This window comes from Cyrtonyx montezumae, unplaced genomic scaffold (assembly GCF_038088225.1).
Source record: "Cyrtonyx montezumae isolate F1298 unplaced genomic scaffold, pur_monq_1.0 scaffold_32, whole genome shotgun sequence".
Taxonomy (NCBI): Eukaryota; Metazoa; Chordata; class Aves; order Galliformes; family Odontophoridae; genus Cyrtonyx; species Cyrtonyx montezumae.
In genome coordinates this window covers 3,948,734-3,954,465 of record NW_027072037.1, presented here as the reverse complement: position 1 = coordinate 3,954,465, position 5,732 = coordinate 3,948,734, and positions in this window count along the sequence as shown.

The window sequence follows — 5,732 nt, the reverse complement described above, 5'->3', positions numbered from 1 at the left end:
AAAGAAGAGGTGAGGTCTGGCTCTCTTGTTCTGCCAGGCTGTTCACATGTTCTACCAGTACAATTTGTCTCCTCTTTTTCTGTGGGTCACGAAAATATTATTACTGCAACTTAAAGACAGGAGACTGGGTAATGTCTGAAGGACTGTGATACATCCTCTGGGACAATGAGGATCTGCTTGCATAGCAAAAGTCCCAGAAGAACTGGGGATGTGTCCATGTAAAATAACAGAAAACAAAAGCTTTTCTTTCTCCCTAAATAAGTCAGTCCTGTGTTTCCTTTGTGGTTCATTTTTAAAAGCTTGCTGAATTTGAGGAGGATGTGGTCACACACATTGGAAGCTCCAGATGCTAAAACATATAAACACAAATCTGCACTAAACTCACATTTCTGATTAGTTAAATCTCATGTGCTTTCACTCTAATTTTCTTGCAGGCTGCCATAGCTATCATGTCCCTTGGAAAGCATTTGCCCACCACATCAGATATCTCCTCCTTCATTCCTCTGACAGGATCCAGTCTTCCATTATTTACTGATGTCACTGTAGCCTAGGAGAGAAATCAACACAGTCATGAATTATGGACTATGATGGTAGGACATTTCACTCTGATTGTTTGATTTGAGTGTGAACAAACACCAGATAATTAAAGACGAGTCCAAGCTACAACACTCACTTCAGTCTCCTGAATTGCTCTGCATGATGAGGAGTGTCCGACTGAGTGCTTCATGTGCATAATTACAGAGGTCAGATCCTTTAGCAAAACTTGTGCATACATCTGAGTTGAGAAAGTATGGGCAGTCACTGCTGAGCTGTTCTTCATACACCTAAACTCCAGTACTCCCCGTGCTCCTTGACATAGTCAAGATGGAAGCAAACCGTTGCCTGCCCTCCGATTTTATAGCTGTCATTGTTGGCTACAAAGCTGAGAGAATTAAATACATTGATTTTGGGTCTGGAGGATTCCTTAGCTTGGGTTTTTGAGCTTTAGCTCATCATTTTGAACTCCTGGACGTTACACTGGCGAATGCTTGCTTTGCTGTCAGATGAAGGCCACAGCTGGCACACAAACATTTGACCTGGGGAGTGAAGCCCATTACTGTGTGACTCACAAGGTAAAATCAACAACAAAAGCCTTATAAATGCAGCCCAATTCAACTGCTCTGTAAAATGCCACTATGGCAGTAACAGCATGGGGCAGTATTTTTACCACTTGGGAGGAAAAGAAGGTTTTCCTCCCAGGAAACCTTTTTGGGTGTGACATTAAACAAGAACTTGTTCCTAGAAGCTGCAGATTTGGCTTAAACTACACTGGAACTGAGCAAGGGCAGTGGTTATTCAACACCTGGATTGCACTGGTGCCTGTGACTCCTTTCAGAGTGTACATAACAAGTGCTGATGCACAGCACACTTCATGGACTGGGTGGCCAACTCAGTCCTCAGGAAAGTGTCAAGCAACACCTGTGGCACTGATGAAACCCATAGGTAAGCCACTTGAGGTGGGGAGAACCATTTTGCATGCTGGTTGGTTCACATTTTATATGCAGTTGTAAAATTTAAAAGGTCATTTAGTATGCAATCAGCAGATGGAGTAAGGCAGTTTTTACATCAGAACCGTAGCAGGCAGTATCCAGCAACTGGATGTGAGCTCTGACAGGCTCATGGGGACTTTCCAACCTCATGCAGGGACACTGTAGCCCTTTGGGGAACTTGGAAATCCTGGTGGCCACTAGGTCCCCTCCAGCTTTGGTCCTAGATACAGGGTAAAAACACTGAATGGCAGTCGATGGCCCGTCCCACCAGAGTCCGGATGGAAAATATGGATTTCCTTTAAATGCTCAAGAGGGGGAGTGGACTCTTAGATGCAGCTGTCCCTGTAAAACAGGGAGGGTGAGAACTGCCAGGACTAGAGCTTTCCATGTATACACTGATCCTGGTGGCGCGAGCACCAAGTGCACACCTGGGACCTTGTGCTTGTGGTGGGCTTGTCATTTCTTGGAAACAAAGGAGTCACAGAATCATAGAACCATAAATATCCCAAGATGGAAAAGACCCACAAGGATCAGCGAGTCCAACTCCTTGCTCCACACTGCACTACCCAAAATTCAAACCTGAGGGCGTTGTTCAAATGCTTCTTGAATGCGCAGTCTCCTCTGTGCTGAACAAACCAAGGGATCTCATACACTTTGCTCTCCAGACCATTTTTTTCCATCTTTGCAGCTCTCCTTTGGAGCTTCTCTTCTAGTTTTATGTCCTCAATCTTATATTGTGGTGGACCAAACTGCTTGCAGTACTCAGGGCGAGGCCACACCAGCACAGAGAGCAGCAGTGCAAAGAAAAGTGCCATCTTGGAGGCTCCCATCATGGATCAAGAGGATAATACTGAAATAAGACTCCATAACCCACAAGATCTATTTCCACATGACACCTCCACGCAGACCCATTTCCTATTTGTATCAGCCTCAGACTGCCATCTCCTGCTGCTGCTTCTCCAAAACGAAGAAGGATGCTCTCACTGGATGATGCTTTCAAGATAAGGAGCCCTTCTAGACCCAAGCTTCAAGGCTTGGAACAAGCTGCCTGGCATCGTGCATAGAGGCAGAAGAAAATGCAACTATTGAGGCATGAGGTGCTCAACTCAGGGACAGCAATCATTGCCTCAGGCTCGTTTGGCTTACATACATCCATTGGGGCTGTCAGGAATAGCACATAAGAGCATTGCCAGTGCTGAAGTTCCACTGTTTTCTGAGTGCTGTGTGGGGGGAAGTTAAAAGAAAAGACTTCTTGGAGGAGAATCTTGGAGAACAAAGGCTCCTCTCCAGATTCGAAAGGCTGCTGTGCAATTTGGAAACCTGGAGATCCAAAGGCTGCAAACAGCTGGAAGGTAACTAACTCAGAGAGGACAAAACATGGCATGTGGTCTGTGTGCCCCTTCACTGTGGCTTCACTGCTCCAGTCCCTGTGTTTGCTATTGCCCTGGGGCACTGCTCTTGCAGGCATGCACCTGGAAGAACACTTTGTCTTCTTTGGCTGAAGGCATTCCTCTTAACTAAAGCATTTCAATTAAAAGTCAAGCCTGAATCACAGCAAAGTGCTGGAGACAAGAGTCATTAATACAGGAATGCAAGTTTTAAATTATTTTTAATGTGCTCTGCAAGGCATCCATAAAAGGTCCTTAATCAATATGCATTTGAATTCCCTGAACTAGAATTTAAATTCATGACAGCAGAAGAGTTGGGAACCAACCAACATTGCTGTCTGAGCTCTTACACAGGCAAACCTGGCAGACCTAGGTGCCAGCTGTCGGGCAGATGTGACCATATGGATGATAGTTCTTTGGTGATCTGTGCCAATGTGAACTGCTGGTCTAATTCCCTGGAGAATGGGCACAGCATTGACATGGGGAGTCTCTGATGGAGATGGCAAACTGCCTTTTGCTTGGGCACCTCGGCCAGCATCATGTATTCAGTGGCACTACTGGTAATTTAAACATAACATGAGTATACCCCGGCAAGGAGAGCCCAGAGGATGAGGCTTAAGACAAGGGGGGATGAAAGCAATGAGGGGAGTGCAGGGGTCTAGATGGTTTGAAATTAAGCACACGGTTAAGCACTGGCTGGATCAGGGCCAGCGGTGCATAAATTTCTGGCAAGGAACAACCTCTAGGAAGAACCAAACCCTAGAGGAAGCTCAGGGTGAGGTCTGTGCTTCCTATTTCAGTCTAAAAAAAAACCCACATCCCAGGAGAGGGTGAGTTTCAGCAACACCCAGTGTCGCAGACCCAATCCATTACTTCCAGGATGGAGGTGATGAAAGTAAAGCAGGAGGTTGCCCTACGTAACATCCCTCCCTGCAGACAGCACTCAGAGACCTCAATGAGGTGGGCACAGCCCTGAGGCACAGCAGTATCACCCTCCAACAGCTCACAGGACAGATCATGAAGAGGGGCAGAGCAGCTTTACACTCAGAAATGAGCAAGACCTGGGCATGGACTTACCCTGTGATTATTTGTATTCTCTGAACTGTGGGTTCCAACAGAGCCAGCTATTTCTCTCCCCAAACATGGTTTGGAAGGAAGCAGTAGCAGGGGGGCTGCACCCTAGAAGCAGGCTGGATGCAGCCACCTTTGGAAGAAAAAAAAAAATGCACTTTAAAAGCCAGGTCAAGTACATGCTTGCCTCAGGCCCTGCATAGTTTGCTGGAAGCCTAAAAATCCCCCAGTGCTGGGAAGTGATTGTGAACCTCACATGCATGTTGCTGTGGCTTGGCTTGTGTTTGGAGGGATGCATCTGGCTGATTTTGCTGCCTTAAGGATTGAAATGAGCTAAGCGAAGGCAAGCATCACTGGGACTGAGTGGGGGGGGGGAAGAAAAAAAGAAAGGAAAAGGGGGGAAGAAGGGAGCACACACCTGGAGGTGTACAAGAAATGCTGGAACACTGTGTTGAGGCACATGGTTTAGTGAGAACTACTAGTGATGGGTGGATAGTTGGACGGGGTGATCCTGTGGGTCTTTTCCAACCTTGGTGACCGATTCTAAGATTCAGTGAAAAGAGGGGACAAAAGAAAAAAGGAAAATACGAGAGAGGGAAAAAAGGAGAAAAGGAAAAACAAAGGGAAAAAAGGAAGAAGGAAGGAAAAGGAGGAAAGGAAGAAGGAAGGAAAAAAAAAAAGGGAGGGGGGGAAACCACTAACGGAAAACAGAACACAGGAGCGCGGGTGGGAGGGGAAGGCGGGGAGGGCTCAGTCTCGGAGCGCAGCCCCGACCCCGCGCGTTGCGAAACCTCGGGGGCCCGGAGCCCCCGGCGGCGCCCCGCCCCGCCCCGCAGGAATGCCGGAGCGCGGGGCCCGGGCCGGGGGCGGGCGGGGCGGCGGGCAGTGAGCGGCCGCTGCCATCTAGCGGCCGCCGGCAGCCCCAGCGCTCAGGTTTTGTTTTCGTTTTATTCGGTGCCTGTGTGTAACTCCCCCCCCTTCCCCCTCCCCAAAATAAAGGGATGGAAAATGGTCCTTTTCGGCTGGAATGGACCTCATAGCCCAGCTGCCCCAGCCTTCCTTCGCAGCAGGAGCGATCCTCTGAGCATCCCCACGGACGCGATCCCAGAGCTCCAATCCCTGCTGTGCTGCCGGACACAGCGCTCCACGTGGGGCCCCACGAGGGCAGAGCGGGTGGGGGGGGGGGGACGGCCCCCAATTTTTCTCCACTGTCGCTCCTCTATTGATGCAGCCCAGGATGCTGCCGTCTTCCTATACTACAGGCGCGCCTTCCGCATCGGTTTCGGTGGCAACAAATAGGAAGAATAAATAGTTACTTCCAGAGAGACTTCTGCCTTACGTACGCGGCCCAAAACGGTCCCCCTTCCCTCCGTGCAGCGCAGGGCTGCCCGTGGGGCCGCGAGCCCCGCGATCTGGGCGGGCTCCAGGACTCCCATCCCCCACGCTGCCGTTCCGCCATCACGGCGCAACCGTACCCCCCCGCCCCGCCTCACCCGCAGCTCTAGCGCTGCCTCGTGCGCGCATGCGCGCTCCGCAAGCAACCCCCCCCCCCCCCTCCCCTATCTGCGTGTTAGGGCGCCCCCTTCCGGCCGGAGCGTCGCCGTGCCGAATCTGCCGCGGCCCGTGCGGAAAGTGCGTCGCCGGGGCGGGGGCCGGCTTTACGCCGCGCGGGATTTCATCATGCGGGGCGGGGGGGCAGGGCGGCTCGCCGCGCCTCTCCATGCCGCTGCTGCCGCCGCCCCGT